Source organism: Salvelinus namaycush, chromosome 4 (assembly GCF_016432855.1).
Source record: "Salvelinus namaycush isolate Seneca chromosome 4, SaNama_1.0, whole genome shotgun sequence".
In the NCBI taxonomy this organism is placed as follows: domain Eukaryota; kingdom Metazoa; phylum Chordata; class Actinopteri; order Salmoniformes; family Salmonidae; genus Salvelinus; species Salvelinus namaycush.
The window spans coordinates 71816190-71837500 of NC_052310.1; the positions used below are offsets into that span (position 1 = coordinate 71816190).

The window sequence follows — 21311 nt, forward strand, 5'->3', positions numbered from 1 at the left end:
ATCCGCACCGAGCTAAAGGATAGAGCTGCCGCTTTCAAGTGCCGGGACACTAATCCAGACGCTTATAAGATATTCCGCTATGCCCTCAGATGAACCATCAAACAGGCAAAGCATCAATACAGGACTAAGATTGACTCCTACTACACCGGCTCTAACGCTCGTTGGATGTGGCAGGGCTTGAAAATGTACAGACTACAAAGGAAAAACCCAGCCGCGAGCTGCACAGTGACGCGAGCCTACCAGACGAGCTAAATGGCTTTTATGTTTGATTCGAGGCAAGCAAAACTGAAGCATGTATGAGAGCACCAGCTGTTCTAGACGACTGTGTGATCACGCTCTCCGTAGCCGATGTGAGCAAGGGCGTGTACTCAAAGCATGCGCGGACCAACTGGCAAGTGTCTTCACTTACATTTTCAACCTCTCCCTGGCCGAGTCTGCAATGCCAACGTTTCAATCAGACCACCATAGTCCCTGTGCCAAAGAAATCGAAGGTAACCTGCCTAAATGATTACCGCCCCGTAGCACTCACGTCGGTAGCCATGAAGTGCTTTGAAAGGCTGGTCATGGCTCACATCAACACCATCATGCCAGAAACCGTAGACCCACTCCGATTCACATACCGCCCCAACAGATCCACAGATGACGCAATCTCAATCGCACTCCATACTGCCCTTTCCCACCTTGACAAAAGGAACACCTATGTGAGAATGCTGTTCATTGACAACAGCTCAGCGTTCAACACCATAGTGCCCACAAAGCTCATCACTAAGCTAAGGACCCTGGGACTAAACACCTCCCTCTACAACTATATCCTGGAATTCCTGACGGGCCGCCCCCAGGTAGTAAGGGTAGGCAACAACACATCTGCCATGCTGATCCCCACCCTCAGGGGTGCGTGCTTAGTCCCCTCGTATACTCCCTGTTGACCCACGACTGCGTGAACAAGCACGAGTCCGACACTATCATTAAGTTTGCTGACAACACAAAAGTGTTAGGCCTGATCACCAACAACGATTAGACAGCCTATAGGGAGGAGGTCAGAGACCTTGGTGCCAGGACAACAACCTCTCCCTCAACGTGAGCAAGACTAAGGAGCTGATTGTGAACAACAGGAAAAGGAGGGCTGAACAGGCCCCCATTAACATCGACAGAACTGAATTGGAGCGGGTTGAGAGTTTCAAGTTCCTTGGTGTCCACATCACCAACAAACTATCATGATTCAAACACACCAAGACAGTTGTGAAGAAGTACCACAACACCTTTTCCCCCTCAGGAGACTGAAAAGATTTGGCATGGGTCCCCAGATCCTCAAAAAGTTCAACAGCTGCACCATCGAGAGCATCCTGGCCAGTTGCATCACTGCCTGGTATGGCAACTGCTCATCATCTGACCGTAAAGCGCTACAGAGGGTAGTGCGTACGGCCCAGTACGTCATTGGGGCCAAGCTTCCTGACATCCAGGACCTATATACTTGGTGGTGTCAGAGGAAGGCTCATAAAGTTGTCAAAGACTCCAGTCACCCAAGTCATAGACTGTTCTCTCTGTTACCGAACGGCAAGTGGTACTGGAGTGCCAAGTCTAGGTCCAAAAGGCTCTTTAACTTCTTATGGCTGCAGGGGCAGTATTGAGTAGCTTGGATGAAAAGGTGCCCATTGTAAACGGCCAGCTCCTCAGTCTCAGTTGCTAATATATGCATATTATTATTAGTATTGGATAGAAAACACTCTAAAGTTTCCAAAACTGTCAAAATATTGTCTGTGAGTAGAACAGAACTTATATTGCAGGCGAAACCCTGAGGAAAATCCAAACAGGAAGTGGCTTCTATTTTGAAAACTCCATGTTCCATAGCCTCCCTTTGCTGGATTTAAAGGGATATGAACCATATTCATTTTCCTATCGCTTCCTCAAGGTGTCAACAGTCTTCAGACATAGTTTCAGGCTTTTATTTTGAAAAATGAGCCAGAACGATAACATATCGTCAAGTGGTCACATGAGTTTTGCTCGCGCAACAGAGTTTGGACAGCCATTGTTTTCCCCTCTCCTACTGTGAAAGACATTTGCGGTTGATATATTATCGATTATATATTTGAAAAACACCCTTTTGATTGATTATAAAAAACGTTTGACATGTTTCTGTGGACATTATGGAAACTATTTGGAATTTGTCTGCGTTGTCGTGACCGCTCTTTCCTGTGGATTTCTGATCATAACGCGCCAAACAAACGGAGGTATTTTGGATATAAAAAATATCTTTATGGAACAAAAGGAACATTTGTTGTCTAACTGGGAGTCTCGTGAGTGAAAACATCCGAAGATCATCAAAGGTAAACGATTAATTTGATTGCTTTTCTGATTTTCGTGACCGAGCTACTTGATGCTAAGTGTACTTAATGTTTTGTCGAGCGATCGATAAACTTACTCAAACGCTTGCATTGCTTTCGCTGTAAAGCATCATTTCAAAATCTGACACGACAGGTGGATTAACAAAAGGCTAAGCTGTGTTTTCCTATATTGCACTTGTGATTTCATGAATATAAATATTTTTAGTAATATAAAAGTTCAGTAGAGTGACTTTATATTGTACCCATCTCATTATCATGTGTTTTGGATAATACTTGAGATATGAATACATTGACATGTAATGTATTGTGCAGCCAGCCAAAATAATTAAGGTGTTTTCTTATTTGAAAAATAATAAAGCCAACATCTCTTTTTTACAAGAAACTCAATACCATTATAAAATGTCCATTTGGGTCTGTAGTAATTTCTGTAAATTGAACTTTTTCATCAATGAGAATTGACCAGATACAATGCTATTTCACAGCAAACAAATTGACAACAGAATGCTTATAGGGAAGGACACTCAACAAGCACAGCACTTACACAAATGACTGATGATTGGCTGAGAGAAATTGATGATTAAATGATTGTGTGGGCTGTCTTGTTAGACTTCAGTGCAGCTTTTGACATTATTGATCATAGTCTGCTTCCGGAAAGACTTAAGTGCTATGGCTTTACACCCCCTGGATAAAGAGTTACTTGTCTAACAGAACACAGCGGGTGCCCTTTAATGGAAGCCTCTCAAATATAATCCAGTTAGATTCAGGAATTCCCCAGGGTAGCTGTTTAGGCCCCTTGCTTTTTTACATTTTTACTAACGACATGCCACTGACTTTGAGTAAAGCCAGAGTGTCTATGTATGCGGATGACTCAACACTATACACGTCAGCTACTACAGTGACTGAAATGACTGCAAAGCTCAACAAAGAGCTGCAGTTAGTTTCAGAGTGGGTGGCAATGAATAAGTTACCCCTAAATATTTCTAAAACTAAAAGCATTGTATTTGGAACAAAACACTCACTAATCCCTAAACCTCAACTAAGTCTTGTAATAAATAATGTGGAAATTGAGCAAGTTGAGATGACTAAACTGCTTGGAGTAACACTAGATTGTAAAATGTCATGGTCAAAACCTATTTTCTTTTTTAAAAATGTAACCTTTATTTAACTAGGCAAATCAGTTAAGAACAAAATCTTATTTTCAATATTGATGCAGTAGTAGCTAAGATGGGGAGAAGTCTGTCTATAATGAAACAATGCTCTGCCTTTTTAACAACACTATCAACAAGGCAGGTCCTACAGGCCCTAGTTTTGTCGCACCTTGACTACTGTTCAGTCGTGTGGTCAAGTGCCACAAAAAAGGACTTAAGAAATTTGCAATTGGCTCAGAACAGGGCAGCACGGCTGGCCCTTGGATGTACACAGAGAGCTAATATTAATAATATACATGTCAGTCTCTCCTGGCTGAAGTGAAGGAGAGATTGACTTCATCACTACTTTTATTTATGAGAGGTATTGACTTGTTGAATGCACCGAGCTGTCTGTCTAAACTACCTGCACACAGCTCAGACACACATGCATAACCCACAAGACATGCCACCAGAGTCTCTTCACAGTCCCCAAGTCCAGAACAGACTATGGGAGGCACACAGTACTACATAGAGCCATGACTACATGGAACTCTATTCCATATCAAGTAACTAACTGAGTAACTGACGAGGATCCATAATAAATACAAATACTCCTCTGGATCTTGAGGAGTAGGTGGAGGAGAATGCCAACCCATCCCAAGTTCGTTCAAACCTTTTACTTCCTATTGCTGGTAGGTGAGTTTGTTGTAAGAAAACAAATAAGACAACACCTTAATCATTTTGGCTGGCTGCACCATTCCATTGACATTCCATGTCACACACGTTGGTCCCGTGTGGCTCAGTTGGTAGAGCATGGCGCTTGCAACGCCAGGGTTGTGGGTTCGATTCCCACGGGGGGCCAGTACAAAAAAGTATGAATGTATGTACTTGTAAGTCGCTCTGGATAAGAGCGTCTGCTAAATGACTTAAATGTTAATGTGTCCATATCTTAAAGCGGCTATATGTAACTTTTTGGGCGACCAAATTCACTTAGAAATGTGTGTTATAGATCTATCATTCTCATTGAAAGCAAGTCTAAGAAGTGGTACTGGTATGTGCACTATTTCTATGATTCCATTCTTAAGTTTTGTTTTTGAGTCTTTTACTTTCAGTTTTGTACACCAGCTGAAAATACATTATTTTGGTTATGTAAAATATATTTCACAGCGTTCTAGATGGTACAATGATTAGTTTAACTATTACAATTTTTGCAACCATGAAATGGCGGAGCTATTTCTGCATAGTGCATCTTTAAGTGTTATCCACAATATGTGATATTGAAATGGGTCTTTACATATTTTGTGTCTCATATTGACTCCATACCTTATGTAAGGTGTTGATACACTACATAAACAGTTACAATGACAATAGTTTTGATCAATCATCAAGCTTCTTAATGGGTATGTATTCACAAGACATCAAAAACTAAACAAACCAATAAATCCCTCATGTTCCTATTTCACCTACTCCCCTTTAATGGTTCCCACATTATCTGTCCTGTACTTTTATGCTTACTATATGATTCCATACGTGTTATTTCATAGTTTTGATGTTTTCACTATTATTCTACAATGTAGAAAATAGTAAAATGAAGAAAAACCCTGGAATGTGTAGATGTGTCCAAACTTTCGACTGGTACTGTACATGTTATTCAATAATTTCATCAAAACTGCTTGCTCGCGTCAACGAGCATCTGCATATCCATGTGCTAAAATAGAACTTGGTTCTATTTTTGACGTTTCATGCTCTGCCCTACCTCTCCCATCTCCTCATTGGTTTTTCAGAGCATATACCCATGTGTGTGATTGAAAGCTGAACTGAGGTTCACACTCCAGTCCAGTTGGTGGGGGTAATGCACTTTAAAGTTGGTTTCCAACCGCTATATATAGTCCACAGAAGAAAAAGAAGATTGAAGAAGAAGAAGGAGGAGGAGGACGAGGAGGAGAGATTACTCTAAACTAATTAAGTTTCCCCTTTTATCTGTGGAGTAGAGAACACATGATTTTGTGTGACTTAAAATGGGTCATAATTCTACAAAGATCCAGGAAAAAAAGGATCTTGTACATTGCAGGTAAAATAACAACCCAATGTTTATATCCCAGGACAAATTAGCTAGCAACAAGTCCATGAATGTTTCATGTGTTCTGTCCCCAAATTAATATAGTTGGTTCGGAGTTCGTTTTGATATTTCAACCTGTGTGTCCTGATCACGTCTGGTGTGGATGGACAAAATCAACAGAGCACACGTACGCACGCGCATGCCGGTGGTGGTCAGCATCTTATGGTTCCACATGAAACCATCACCCACCCTTGCCAAAGAACCATTGTGGAACCCTCTTTTCTAAGTGTGTGGCAATACTACTTTAAAGGTACAAAAAAAATCAACTGATTTTTAGGACGAAGCATTTATTTCCAAAATATACATTTTGTCACAATTTGGGATTGAGAATTGCAATGGGATTAGAATTGGGATTTGTACAAATTGGTATTTTCCATTTGTTCAGAAATCATAATTCATGATCAGACAGACGACTAGACAATACTCTCACGCAATAATAATGAAACGCTGTTACTTCAAGTGACACAACTTTCATTTTCATCTATAAATCGATCTTAACAGTATATTTCATATTTTATCAGAGTGGAGAAAAGATTATGCATTGAAAGGGATCCATCCGTGTACAGTCCCAGTCTTACCATGTGTAGCTCACTCTGCGTCCCAAATGGCACCCTATTCCCTATATAGTGTACTACTTTTCCAAAGTCAAAACTAGCGCACTACATAGGGAATAGGGTGTCATTTTGGAGATAGCCGCTGCCTATGTTACTCGCTTCCTTCCACTATAAGCCAGCTAATTAAACATGTTCTCCTTTCAAGTAGTCCTTCAGCAGTTCAAAAGCTGCATTTAAAAGACGTGCAAAGACGATTGCTAATCTGAATCAGGAGGTGATTGAGGGAACATGGAGGGAACATCATAAATATGAAAGAGAAGTGACTTGGCAAACTGCATGCTCCTTTCCTGGTGAAATGACCCTTTCTGGCAGAATGTTCACGGTTACAAACATTCATCTGTAATATGAATATAGAGTATAATATTGTCCATGACCACAAACACATGAATATGTCAAATGTTAAAGCTTGAAATGCCAAAACATGTACGGGGCAAAGTTGTGTTTGTGTGTGTGTGTTGGGGTGTCAGTATAGGGATGTGTGGGTAGGGTCCAGTATGTGTGCATAGCCAGTGGAAGAGAGTTAGTACAAAAAAGTTCAATGCAGGTAGCCATTTCATTATCTATTTAGCAGTCTTGTTTAACAGTCTTATGTGTTGGGAGTAGACGCTGTTCAAGGTCCTGTTGGTTCCAGACTTGGTGCACTGGTACCGCTTGCCGTGCTGTAGCAGAGATAACAGTTCATGGCTTGCGTGGAAGGAGTCTCTGACACTGCCTGGTATAGAGGTCCTGGGTGGCAGGGAGCTCAGCCCCAGTGATGTGGAACTGTACTGGGCAGTACTCACCACCCTCTGTAGTGCCTTGCGGTTGGGTGCTTTGCAGTTGCAATACTAAGCGGTGATGCAGCCAGTCAAGAGGCTCGCAGTGGTGCAGCTGTAGCTCTTTTTGAGGATCTGAAGGCCCATGCCAAATATTTTCCACCTGCTGAGAAGGAAGAGGTCCTGTCTTTCCCTATTCACAACTGTGTGGGTGTATATGGACCATGTTAATTATTTAGTGACGTCGACACAGAGGAACTCTCGATCCACTCCACTACAGCCTCATCGATGTGAATGAGGGCGTGCTCGCCCCTCCGTTTCCTGTTGTCCAAGATCAGCTCCTTTGTCTTGATTATGTGGAGGGAGAGGTTGCTGTCCTGGCACCACACGGTCGGGTCTCTGACCTCCTCCCTATAGGCTGCCTCATCATCATCAGTGATCAGTCCTACCACCGTTGTGTCATCAGCAAACTTGATGAAGGTGTGGGAGTTGTGCACGGCCACGCATTCGTGGGTGAACACGGAGTACAGTAGTGGCACACACTAGGCACACACCCCTGATGGGCCAACATGTTGATAGTCAGCGTGGCGAATGTGTTGTTGCCTACCCTCACCGCCTGGGGCGGCCCATCAGGAAGTCCAGGATCCAGTTGCAGAGGGAAGTGTTCAGTCCCAGGGTCCTGAGGTTGGTGATGAGCTTGGAGGGGACTATGGTGTTGAACGCTGAGCTGTAGTCAATGAACAGCATTCATACATACATATTCCTTTTGTCCAGGTGGGTGAGGGCAGTGTGGAGTGCAATAGAGATTGTGTCATCTGTTGATCTGTTGGGGCGGTAAGCGAAATAGAGTGGGTCCAGGGTGTCTGGGATGATGGTGTTGATTAAGGGCTTGTAAGTAAGCATTTCACTGTAAGGTGTACACCTGTTGTATTCGGCGCATGTGACAAATAAAATGTACTTTGATGTGAACCATGACCAGCATTTCAAAACATTTCATGGCTACAGATGTGAGTGCTACGGGGCGATAGTCATTTAGGCAGGCTACCTCGGCAATCTTGTGCACGGGGACTATGGTGGTCTGCTTGAAACAAGTTAGTATTACAGAGTGGGTTAGAGATAGGTTAAAAATGTCAGTGAAGACACTTGCCAGCTTGTCTGTGCATGCTCTGAGTACGCGTCCTGGTATTCCGTCAGGCCCCGCGGTCCTTGCAAATGTTAACCTGTTTAAAGGTCATATCACATCGGCTACGGAGAGCGAGATCACACAGTCGTCTGCAACAGCTGATGCTCTCATGCATGGTTCAGTGTTGCTTGCCTCAAAGCGAGCATAGAAGGTCTTTAGCACGTCTGGTAGACTCGCGTCACTGGGCAGCTCACGGCTTGGTTTCCCTTTGTAATGCATGATAGTTTGCAAGCCCTGCCACATCCATCGAGTGTCAGAGCCGGCGTAGTAGGATTCGATCTTAGTCCTGTATTGATGCTTTGCCTGTCTGATGGCTCGTCTGAGGTCATAGCGGGATTTCTTATAAGAGTCCGGATTAGTGCTAAATGTTAATAAAACCAAGTTTCTGTTGTTCTCTAGATCTCGTTATATTGACCCTGAGGACCTGCGTATTTGCACATTAAAGGGAGCCCAAATTGAGCAAGTTCCCCATTATAAGTAGTTGGGTATTTGGATTGACGATAAGCTATCTTTTAAAACACACATTGAAAAACTGACAAAAAAGCTGATAATTAATATTGGTTCCTTTTATATAAATAAATCCTGCCTCACTTTTGAAAGTAGGAGGAACATTGTTTAAGCAATGCTTCTCCCACTACTTGATTATAGTGATATAATCTACATGCATGCGGCAGCCTCTGCTTTAAAACCTTTACATTCAGTCTATCACTCAGCACTGCGTTTTATCACTGGGGACAATTTTTTTTACAATTCACTGCATTTTTTTATAATTCTGTTGGCTGGGAGTCTCTGACTACAAGAAGGGCCCAGCATTGGCTACTTTTTGTATATAAAGCGTTTCTTCAGAGACTCCCCCACTACCTCACCTCACATATTAATTGGAGATCCAGCAATTTTCAGACTGAGGATTTAAATTTTTTTTGTTATGCCCCCAGCTCATGGAATAGCCTTCAGGCCATCTTGAAGTTAGGTCTCCATTGGACAGTTTAGATTGAGTTTAAGGGACAGGAATGTGAGAGCCTGCCTCTCTTTCGCCGGCGTTTCCACTTTCGAGTCCCGGGGATTAAGACCTGGTCCGAAGTAAGCAGAACGTCCAAAGCTGCAGATTCGTTGAATGAGAAATGTTCATCCAAAGAGAGAGCGAGAGAGAGAGAGAGAGAGAGAGAGAGATTGCCCAGAGCGTGCCTCACTCCCATATCTATTCTTAATAAGTCCAATATCTTTTCTTGCCTTAAAATGGAAATCTGCAGTTGCTACATACATTTTTGGATTCATAAATTATTGATATGTACCCATTGATTCTTGAAGAATATAACTTACAAATGCCTCATGCGCTTAGTTCAGCTGTTATACCCCATGAGAACCCAAAATATATGTTTGTTTTACTCCAATGTTTACAAACAAAGTGCATGTAAACAAACACTTTATAGCCTCAAAACATGGTTAAAACTATCATTTTGATATCATGGATGGTCAGTCCTTGCATCCATAGCTCTGTCTTTGAATTTAAGAGTGGTTACATTTCTTTTTCTTCGTATTTTGATTAAATTGTAGAAAATACACCACTTGTATTTATTATATAAAAAAATAAGTGTCTCATTTAGTTACAGTTGGAATTACCAATTGAATCATGGTAATTATTTTGACCCCACACTCCAAAAAGCAAGTTCTGCAGGCTATAGTTTTGTCTAATCTTGATTATTGTCCAGTTGTGTGGTCCAGTGCTGCAAGGAAAGACCTAGTTAAGCTGCAGCTGGCCCAGAACAGAGCGGCACGTTTTGCTAAAAATTGTAATCAGAGGGCTGATATAAATACTATGCATGCAAGTCTCTCTTGGCTTAGAGTTGAGCAGAGACTGACTGCATCACTTCTTATTTTTATAAGAAACATTCATGTGTTGAAAATCCCAAATTGTTTGCATAGTCAACTTACACACAGCTCTGACACACACTTATCCCACCAGACATGCCACCAGGGGTCTTTTCACAGTCCCCAAATCCAGAAAAATTCAAGAAAGCTTACAGTATTATATAGAGCCCTTATTGCATGTAACTCCCTTCCATCTCATATTGCTCAAATAAACAGCAAACCTGGTTTCAAATAACAAATAAAGCAACACCTCGCGGCACAACGCCTCTCCCCTATTTGACCTAGATAGTTTGTATGTATGCATAGACATGTAGCCTACGTGTGCCTTGTTAAAAAATGTATGTAGTTCTGTCCTTGAGCTGTTCTTGTCTATTGATGTTCTGTATTATGTAATTCTGTATTATGTTTCATGTTTTGTGTGGACCCCAGGAAGAGTAGCTGCTGCTTTTGCAACAGCTAATGGGGATCCTAATAAAATACCAAATACCAAATCATATCGTATTATATACGACTTAAAATATATCTCATATATATATATATATATACAGTACCTGTCAAAGGTTTGGACACATCTATTTATTCAAGGGTTTTTATTTATTTTTACTATTTTCTACTGTAGAATAATAGTGAAGACATCATATGGAATCATGTAGTAACCAAAAAAGTGTAACAAATCAAAATATATTTTATATTTGAGATTCTTCAAGGTTGCCACCCTTTGTCTTGTTGACAGCTTTGCACACTCTTGGCATTCTCTCAACCAGCTTCATGAGGTAGTCACCTTGAATGCATTTCAATTAACAGGTGTACCTTGTTAAAAGTACATTTGTGGAATTTCTTTCATTTGTAATGCGTTTGAGACAATCAGTTGTGTTGTGACAAGGTAGGGGTGGTATACAGAAGATAGCCCTATTTGGTAAAAGATCAAGTCCATATTATGGCAAGAACAGCTCATATAAGCAAAGAGAAAAGTCAGTCCATCATTACTTTATGACATGAAGGTCAGTTAATGCAGAAAATGTCAAGAACGTTGAAAGTTTCTTCAAGTGCAGTCGCAAAAACCATCAAGCGCTATGATGAAACTGGCTCTCATGAGGATCACCACAGGAAAGGAAGATCCAGAGTTACCTCTGCTGTAGAGGATAAGTTCATTAGAGTTCCCAGCCTGAGAAATTGCAGCCCAAATAAATGCTTCACAGAGTTTAAGTAACAGACACATCTCAACATCAACTGTTCAGAGGAGACTCCGTGAATCAGGCCTTCGTGGTCGAATTTCTGCAAAGAAACCACTACAAAAGGACACCAATAATAAGGAGAGACTTTCTTTGGCCAAGAAACAAGAGCAATGGACATTACACCGGTGGAAATCTGTCCTTTGGTCTGATGAGGCCAAATTTGAGATTTTGGTTCCAACTGCTGTGTCTTTATGAGACGCAGAGTAGGTGAATGGATGATCTCCGCATGTGTGATTCCCACCATGAAGAATGGAGGAGAAGCTGTGATGGTGTTGGGGTGCTTTGCTGGTGACACTGTCTGTGAATTATTTAGAATTCAAGGCACACTTAACCAGCATGGCTACTACCAGTGGTGGAAAAAGTACCCAATTGTCATACTTGAGTAAAAGTAAAGATACATTAAAAGAAAATGACTGAAGTAAAAGTGAAAGTCACCCTGTAAAATACTACTTGAGTAAAAGTCTAAAAGTATTTGTTTTTAAACATACTTAAGTATCAAAAGTAAATGTAATCGCTAAAATATACTTAAGTATGAAAAGTTGAAGTATACGTCATTTAAAATTCCTTATATTAAGCAACCCAGACGGCACAATTTTCTTGTTTTTTAAATTTACGGATAGCCAGGAGCACACTTCAAAAGTAAGAAATAATTTACAAACAAAGCATTTGTGTTTAGTGAGTCTGCCAGACCAGAGGCAGTAAGGATGACCAGGGATTTTCTCTTGATAAGTTTATGAATTAGACAATTTTCCTGTCCTGCAAGCATTCAAAATGTAACAAGTACTTTTGGGTGTCAGGGAAAATGTAAGGAGTAAAAAGTACATTATTTTCTTTAGGAATGTAGTGGAGTAAAAGTGAAAGTAGTCAAAAATATAAATAGTAAATTAAAGTACAGATACCCGCAAAAAACTACTTAAGTAATACTTTAAAGTATTTTTACTTTAGTACTTTACACCACTGGCTACTACAGCATTCTGCAGCGATACGCCATCCCATCTGGTTTGCGCTTAGTGGGACTATAATTTGTTTTTCAACAGGACAATGACCTAACACACCTCCAGGCTGGGTAAGGGATATTTGACCAAGAAGGAGGGTGATGGAGTGCTGCATCAGATGACCTGGCCTCCACAGTCACCCAACCTCAACCCAATTAAGATGGTTTGGGATGAGTTGGACTAAAGAGTGAAGGAAAAGCAGCCAACAAGTGCTCAGCATATGTGGGAACTCCTTCAAGACTGTAGGGAAAGAAATCCAGAATCCTAACTACACTGAACAAAAATATAAGTGCCACATGCAACAATTTCAATGATTTTACTGAGTTACTGTTCCTATAAGGATATCAGTCAATTGAAATAAATTTGTTAGGCCCTAATCTATGTATTTCACATGACTGGGCAAGGACGGAGCCAGCTAATCACAAATAGTTTTTTCTCCACAAAGGGGCTTTATTACAGACAGAAATACTCCTCAGTTTCATCAGCTGTCCGGTTGGCTGGTCTCAGACGATCCCGCAGGTGAGGAAGCCGGATGTGGAAGTCCTGGGATGGCATTGTTATACGTGGTCCTGGGATTGTGAGGCCAGTTGGACGTACTGCCAAATTCTCCACGTTGGAGGCGGCTTATGTTAGAAAAATTAACATTCAATTCTGTGGCATCAGCTCTGGACATTTCTGCAGTCAGCACGTTAAGTGCACATTCCCTCAAAACTTGAGACATCTGCGGCATTGCGTTGTGTGACAAAACTGCACATTTTAGAGTGGCCTTTCATTGCCCCCAGCACAAGGTGCACCTGTGTAATGATCATTCTGTTTATTTAGCTTCTTGATAGGCCACACCTGTCAGGTGGATGTAAAAAAAATGTGTGAACAACATTTGAGAGAAATAATATTTTTGTGCATATGGAACATTTCTGGGATATTTTATTTCAGCTCGTGAAACATGACAACAACACTGTACATGTTGCGTTTATATTTTTATTCAGTATATATTTATAAGTAGGGTATCCAGTAGAGGTTGGTGTTTGAAAGCAGCTTAATCAAAGAAAGCACTGGAACCACTGCAAAATCAGTGGGAACGCGCATTTTGCAACACACAGATTAAAAACGTACTTCTGATAAACTCATTGGCACACTGCTTCGAAGTTAGCTGCTCAGCGATTTCGACGCATGCCTTGGAGCTCCGGTATTAAACGTAACATCACTAGTAAATCAGTAGTTCTGGACTTAGCACACCTGATTCAACTTGTCAATAAACACAATAATAATACCTATGTAATTTTATCCATATAATATGGCTAACCAGAATTTTAAAAAACCCTGCGTGGTTCATCAAAAGGTTTTTTATAGAACCTTTGATTGAGATTGAGGTTATATTACAGATTCTATATAGCACCAAAAAGGTTGTCACCATAGAGGAACCCTTTTTGGTGCTATATAGAACCTTTTTCAAATGGTTCTTTATAGCACCCTAAAATGTAAAACCTTATCAGCCTGGTTCTCTATAGAACCTTCAAAAAGGGTTCTATATTGCACCACAAAGTGATCTGCCATCGTTACAAGCCAAATAACTGTTATTTGTCACTATATATAACTATTTTTTGGGGTTTCACAGATGCAATTTGTAGGTTTTTTGATTTAGGCCTATCGGAGCTAGTGTGGTAACGGTACACATTTTGTTGGCTTATGCCCTTTTATTTTCTATATTTTAGAGGATTCATCACTTCGAGTTACAGTATTTTCTAAAGAGTCAGTTTTCTGCTTTCTGACAAGCATCCAAAGATGTTTCCACTCCTGACTTGTAGCCTTTCATCCCGCTGCCCACCTAAGATGTTTTTAGGCCTTGAATATGCAAATCACATGCCGAACTCCATATGCAATTTACCTCCACATTTCTTTACCATCATCACTCTCTCTCTCCTCTCTCTCACTCTCTCTACCTCTCTCTCTCTTTCAATACCTCCCACTCTCTCTCTACTTCTCTCTCTCCCCTCTCTTCCTCTGTCCCCTCTCTTTCTGTCTCCCTCTCCCTCTCTCTCTCTCTCCCTCTCTCTCTCTTTCTCCCCTCTTTCTCTCCATTTCCATCTCTATCTCTCTCTCCCATTTCTCTCATCACTGTCCTTTATAAAGCCCAAAATATTTCTAAAATTAGAGTCCTTGGCTATCATCAGTGTTAAACCCTTGAAAATCCCTATCTGCAATTTATTTAATTCCATCTCCTTCTCCGTTTTCATTTAATTTTCTCCTTTTCCCCTTCGTTTTAAAGCAGCATTTCATTTGAGAGCTGAAAGAAATCTGAATGCCTTTTTCAATTTATAATGTCATACCTCTCGTGATAAATACAATAAAACATTTAATAAGAGCATAGCAATCATGGGAGGGTGTAAGATGTTAATCAATGGAAAGTTCAAAGCTTTAAAGGGATTAATGTGGAAGGTTTATAATAAAGGAGTAGATTCTTAGGGCGATAGGTACGGCTGCGATTACATTACCCTGTCTGTCAGTCTGCTGGTGTGTGTGGTAGGTGGAGGGGGGGGGGGGGGTTGATAGTGTGTGCGCCACTGACACGTGGCCTTAGGCCAGGCAACTCAAGCTATATATTATATATATTTTTTACAGGAGAAAGAAAAATCCCTGCTTGAGGAGGCCTCTGTCTTTACCTGCAGGTTAAGAAGGGAAATGTTGCATTATCAAGGTGTGTCACAATAGGTAGATTTTTTAATGCATATTTTAAATATATCTTTTTGTATTGGTCATATGCAGGTCACATAGAGGTAGGCTATAGCTGTGTCCCCAGGACATTATGTAATTAAGCAATAAAACATGAGAGGCCATATTTCATAGCCATAGACCACCACAGCCATGATAAAAATATCATAACACATGGACTCAAGTCTATTTTTGCTTTTATACAATGGGTTACCAGCATTAAAAATAAAGATTATTTCCCAAACCATACATTTTTCAACAAAATGCAAAGCTACATTCACTAACACTAGTTGTCAAGTGCAATTTTAGGCGTTCTCTGGTTGTTAGTTCTATTCATATTGACTGCCATGCAAAGCAAAACTACCCAATCACTGGTTGATAGTTCCAAAACTTTGCAGGTTGCTATGGCAAACAAAAATGTTTGCTATGGAGGCTCTTCCCTCTTTGCTAGCTAGCCAGCTACACACAGCTAAAACAATCACTTCAGACTGAAGCTGGAAAGACAACAAACTAGCTTCATTTCGTTTTACCTGTTTTCTATTGATATTTCTTTGTATATACAGTATCCATAAAAAATTATGCTCATTCATGATTTCAACTGGCTGAAAAAAGCTGCTGTCTTGTCCCAACTCCAGACACGTTCATTATTATGGGACACAGTGGAGATGTCAGCAATAATGTCTAGATTAGGGTTCCCCAACTAGAGCCCGAGGGCCGAATATCGCCTGCAGTGGTTTTATTTGCCCCCCAAGTTTTCGGAGAAAATATTTTATTAATATATATTTTTGGGACATAAAAGACTGTAAAAACACCAAGAAATCAGCTCCAAGTTATTTACATTTTGTAAATTGGTTCCCAAGTATTCCCACGCATAATAGAGAGACACGTGATTCTATACAAATGTAAGCAACGTTCAAAATTATTATGTTTTAGTCAAACATTTCTGTTTGGGCTTCTTGTGGTCAATTTGCTGTCTTCAAATGATTTGTAATCATGGTCCGGCCCCACGACCATCCGCTCAATAAAAAATCGGCCTGCGGCTGAATCTAGTATATGATCCCTGATCTGATTTTTAGAGTGGAGATCAAGTTTATAAATTCCATGGCTGGGCAGATAAGACAGTGGATCAGTAGTAGTAGTGGTAGAAGTAGTGCGTTCCTAGGTAACAATGTAAACGATGGCACTTTTTATGAATGTACTGGTCATGTGTATGTTGTCTAGTATATCATGGGCAGGATAGACTCTAAGAATGGGAATTCCAAACCACCCGTTGTATAAAATAAAATATATTTTTTACTTGTATCTCTCGTCCTCAGTGGTCAGTGGTCTACTAATACCAGTTTCTACTGAGTGTGGTCTCATAAATATGAGATGGCTATATGTACAGTGCATTCGGAAAGTATTCAGACCCCTTAACCTTTTCCACATTTGGTTACGTTACAGCTTTATTGTAAAATAGATTAAATAAAAAAAAATCTTCATCAATCTACACACAATACCCCATAATGACAAAGCAAAAATAGGTTTTTAGACATTTAAAAATGTAAACAGAAACAGAAACACCTGTTTCTTCCATGTAAGAATGATGGAGGCCACTGTGTTCTTGGGGACTTTCAATGCTACAGAAATGTTTTGGTACCCTTCCCCAGATCTGTGCCTCAACACAATCCTGTCTCGGAGCTCTATGGACAATTTCTTCGACCTCATGGCACCATCCCTAAGGTGAAGCATGGCGGTGGCAGCATCATGCTGTGGGGATGTTTTTCAGCGGCAGGGACTAGGAGACTAGTCAGGATTGAGGGAAAGATGATCGGAGAAAAGTACAAAGAGATCCTTGAGGAAAACCTGCCCCAGAGCACTCAGAACCTCAGTCTGGGGTAAAGGTTCACTTTCCAACAGGACAACTCCCCAAGCACACAGCCAAGACAACTCAGGAGTAGCTTCGGGACAAGTCTTTGAATGTCCTTGAGTGGCCCAGCCAGAGCCCGGTTATGAACCCGATCGAACATCTCTGGAGAGACCTGAAAATAGATGTGCGGCGACGCTCCACATCCAATCTGACAGAGCTTGAGAAGATCTGCAGAGAAGAATGGGAGAAACTCCCCAAATACAGGTGTGCCAAGCTTGTAGCGTCGTACCAAAGAAAGCTCAAGGCTGTAATCGCCAAAGTACAGAGTAAAGGGTCTGAATACTTATGTAAATGATTTTCCATTATGGCGTATTGTATGTAGATTGAAGAGGGGAAAAAGCTATGAAATCCATTTTAGAATTACGGCTGTAATGTAACAAAATGTGGAAAAAGTCAAGGTCTGAATATTGTCTGAATGCACTGTATATATTTGGCCCCTCTTTCATAGACTTATTAATTTGTGCCTTTCTTTATGTATCCCTCCCACCACAGTGATATTCAACAAGTGTCAACGACTGACCTCTCTTGGAGATTAGGATGTATTAAGGAAGATGGGAAATCATTTCCTTCAGGGTATACATCTATCAGAGCAGGAAAGTGCCTGTCTGTGAAGACACTTTTCTTAGATACTCTTCTATAAGTGTTATTTTTTTGAAAATATATAGCTTTCAGTACAAAATAGCAGATAAGTAGATAACCAAGACAAATGCTTTATTCCTTGTGTGTAAAAAAATACCAAATAAAAGTACACTACCAGCAAATTGGCTTCAGAGAGGACTGAGTGGACACTATACCCTTTTCACACTTTTTTGCTGACCCTCATGATGTACTTCGCTGGCTAGCATCGTTTCCTTTCCCATTGTGCTTTTAAGCATGGTCCATGCAACCAGGCTGGAGTACAGCTTGACATGGCTCAGCTTAGCTCAGTTCAGCTCAGGTCAGTAGTCTTATAAGGGTAATAGTGTACTGACTGGGGTGGGTTTGGTTGCTCAGCCATATAGCTGTGGTCATAGTGGTTTAATCAGAGGTGGTGGGTTGGTACAGTAGCTGCTCATGCCTCAGAGATGAGTGGTCAGCTGGTCACGATTGAGATACGGTTGGTTAGCTGTGGTCGTGGTGGTCATTGTGCGGCAGTCATCTCTATTGAACCAGCAACCAGGTCAATTAGATGCCTCTGTCTCACTATTACTCTCACTGTATCCTCGGGCTGCTGCACTCTACTGTGTCTGTCCTGTATGGTTCAGTTGGTAGTGCATGGCGCTTGCAATGCAAAGGTTGTGGGTTCGATTCCCTGGGCCTCCAATACAACAAAATGTGTGCATGCATCTCTGAAAGTCTCTTTGGATAAAATAGTCTGCTAAATGGCATACAGTACCTTTGGGAAGTATTCAGACCACTTGACTTTTTCCACATTTTGTTACGTTACAACATAATTCAAAAAATATATGTTTTTTTATTCCCTCAGCAATCTACACACAATACCCCATAATGACAATTACATTTTTGCAAATGGATAGGCTTCTACCAAGAACCATTTTCATTTGAAGAACCCTTTTTGGAAGACGAGTGTTCTTTGTAATGCAAAGGGTTCTATCTAAAACCTTTAACATCCTAAGAACCGATTTGGAAGACAAAGTTACATGATGATTATTTGAAAGGCAATAAGGGTTCTTTGGAGGTCATGAAGGATTCTACATAGAATGCTGAATTTGAATAAGCTTTTTATTGTATTTATTTTTCTTTATTTTAGATAGAGTCTGAACGTTAATGTTTACCTCAGTGTTTAAACTTTAACATTAGGAGTTTGAGTACTGTGATAAGTTTAAAAAGATAGATGTGAGAATGTTTTCAACTGTACTTATATGGGAATATTTGTGCATGTATCTGGTACTCTATTAATCATTGTACATGTACAGTACTGACATATTTAATATGTTTGCCAGGATTTCTGTCATTCAAATTCATGTTATATTGAGCATAGAGTAGGAGAATAGAAGGGAATATGAGTGAACCAGCAGAGCAGTATATTGTATGGTACACTGCAAATAGGCCAGTTTTACCTAGGTTACATGTTTTCAGTGTAACATTTCTAGTGTTGATTCAGGAGTACATTAACGTAACAGTGGGCTAAATCAGGGTCACACAGGGTGTTTCTTGCTAGTCTTAAACAAATCTACTTTGAAACAAAAGTATACACCTCAAACATGGTTATAGGCTTAAAAAAAGAAGACACCTGAACCATGTCAGATATAGAGTTGTATTACATTTTGAGTTTGCAGCCCAGTTTTACACTTTATATACATCGCAGAAGACGGAAATATAACAAGACCTTGTGACATAGAAACACTGGATGTTTGGTGTTAAAAATAAAAAAGTGTATTAATGATGAAATTATTATAAATATGAATAACATTCCGCCCATGAGGCCACTAGAGGGCAAATTGGTACTTTTATTGCAGGAAAGGGTTGAGCAGTAGAGTTGAGTGTGATTGTGTCATTGTTACTCTGTGTAGAGGAAAACACTCATTATATTTCCCAGAATGCTCTATTGCATGTTGATTTTCAGAATTGTTTTTTTCAATTTATTTCTTTATATATGAGATTCCCTCCCTCCCTATCTCCCCTGCATCTCTCTCTCTCTCCTTCCTTCCTTCCTTCCTTCCTTCCTTCCTTCCTTCCTTCCTTCCTTCCTTCCTTCCTTCCTTCCTTCCTTCCTTCCTTCCTTCCTTCCTTCCTTCCTTCCTTCCTTCCTTCCTTCCTTCCTTCCTTCCTGAAACAAAACACTGTGAAATCTGATAAAGATAGATTCCTCTGCATTCTCTGTCATCATTTGAACGACATCAGACACTGGGGTTATCGCTGGTGTGAGATGTGAGGCTGGAGCTGTGAGGCTGGAGCTGTGAGGCTGGGGCTGTGAGGCTGGGGCTGGGCGGTTGGATGAAAGGAAAGCGAATGTCAGATGTGTCATCTGTGTTGAGAAATTAAGTATGAGAGAGAGAAAGAGAGAGAGAGAGAGAGAATGACATAAGAGAGAAAGAAAGAGAGAGAGATCCTGAAGTGTAAAGTGCTGATTTACTGCCTCAGTGAACTCCCCAGTGAGTGTTAACTGACAAAAAGATCCCAAGCCTGGAATCATAGAATAATTATTCATAAACTGTGTCCCATATATAGTGCACTACTATTGACCAGAGCCTTATTGAAAGTAGTGCACTATGTAGGGAAAATGATGCCATTTGGGACACAACTCTAAAGCAGGAAGACAGATGTGAATTAGAGAAGATCAACAGAAATAGAAACCAACTAGCAGCAAGTGTTTCACAGTTTCCCACAGAGAGAACCCAGATCATTGGACCCAGGGTCCAGTGCTATTTACTCAGGCTACTGGGACAGGCTGCCCCCCTGGAGGATGGTGTTTAGTGTGTCTTTGTACTGGGGGATAGATCCACACAGCACAGCAGTCACCCTGAGAATTACACAGCTACTGGGCAGACCGGTGCTGTGTGTTCCCCATTCAATGGCTGTGTGTGTGTGTTTAGAATTAGTATGTAATCCCTGTGGGAATTGAACCCACAACCTTGGCATTGCTAGTGCCACACTCCTACCAACTGGGCCATACAAACCCACTGTGCAGGTCACTGCGTGCATGGTAGCAGTGTGTGTGTGCATGCAGCTGACAGGTACAGCATGATAGTGGTGTAGTTGCATACACTACAGGCCTAGAAGTCATCTTTACTGTGTCATCTCCAGCAGGGTAACTAATGACTGAGAACTACAGGAGGCCACTATGTCCTCAGAGAGAGGAACCACACAGGAACAATGAACAGCAAAATCAATTGCGTACATTTAACTCTGACAGTGTAAAATGTACACTATTTTCAGTGAACTGGTGTTCAAATACAATTTTGAAAGTGTTAAAGATGTAACTCTGTTGCAGTGATCCCCATTTTACATGTTGTTGTATTTTTTACCCCTTTTTTCATGGTATCCAATTGGTAGTTACAGTCTGGACTTGGGAGAAGCGAAGGTCAAGAGCCGTGTGTCTTCCGAAACACAGCCCAGCCAAGCCACACTGCTTCTTGACACCACACCCACTTAATCCAGAAGCACCAATGTGTCAGAGGAAACACCGTACACCTGGTGACCGTGCCAGCGTGCATTGCGCCCATCCCAGCACAGGAGTTGCTCGTGCGTGATGGGACAGGAACATCCCTGCCGGCCAAACCCTCCCCTAACCTGGACGACTTGCGCACTGCCCCATGGGTCTCCTAGTCGCGAACCAGGATCTCTAGTGGCACAGCTAGTACTGCGATGCAGTGCCTTAGACCACTGCGCCAGTCAGGAGGCCTTCCATTTTTCTCTTATAGTGTTCAAAGGAACTCAACTGTGGTGTTTGCATAGCTCTACTGTAGAGTAATATGCAACACCTCCAGTGTAAAACATAACACTGGACTCAC

At 41.1% G+C, this 21311-nt stretch overlaps 1 protein-coding gene and 1 non-coding gene across 2 annotated transcripts in view; one reads left to right on the top strand and one right to left on the bottom strand.

The window, feature by feature from the left end:
- macrod2 (mono-ADP ribosylhydrolase 2) overlaps positions 1-21311 on the top strand; it is a gene marked incomplete at its 3' end in the record, with an annotated part of 1144860 nt that overhangs the window by 856193 nt on the left and 267356 nt on the right. The gene's annotated exons all lie outside the window — the stretch shown is intronic.
- On the bottom strand, positions 20398-20477 carry trnaa-agc. Its single transcript has one exon. It is a non-coding gene; the product is annotated as a tRNA-Ala (tRNA).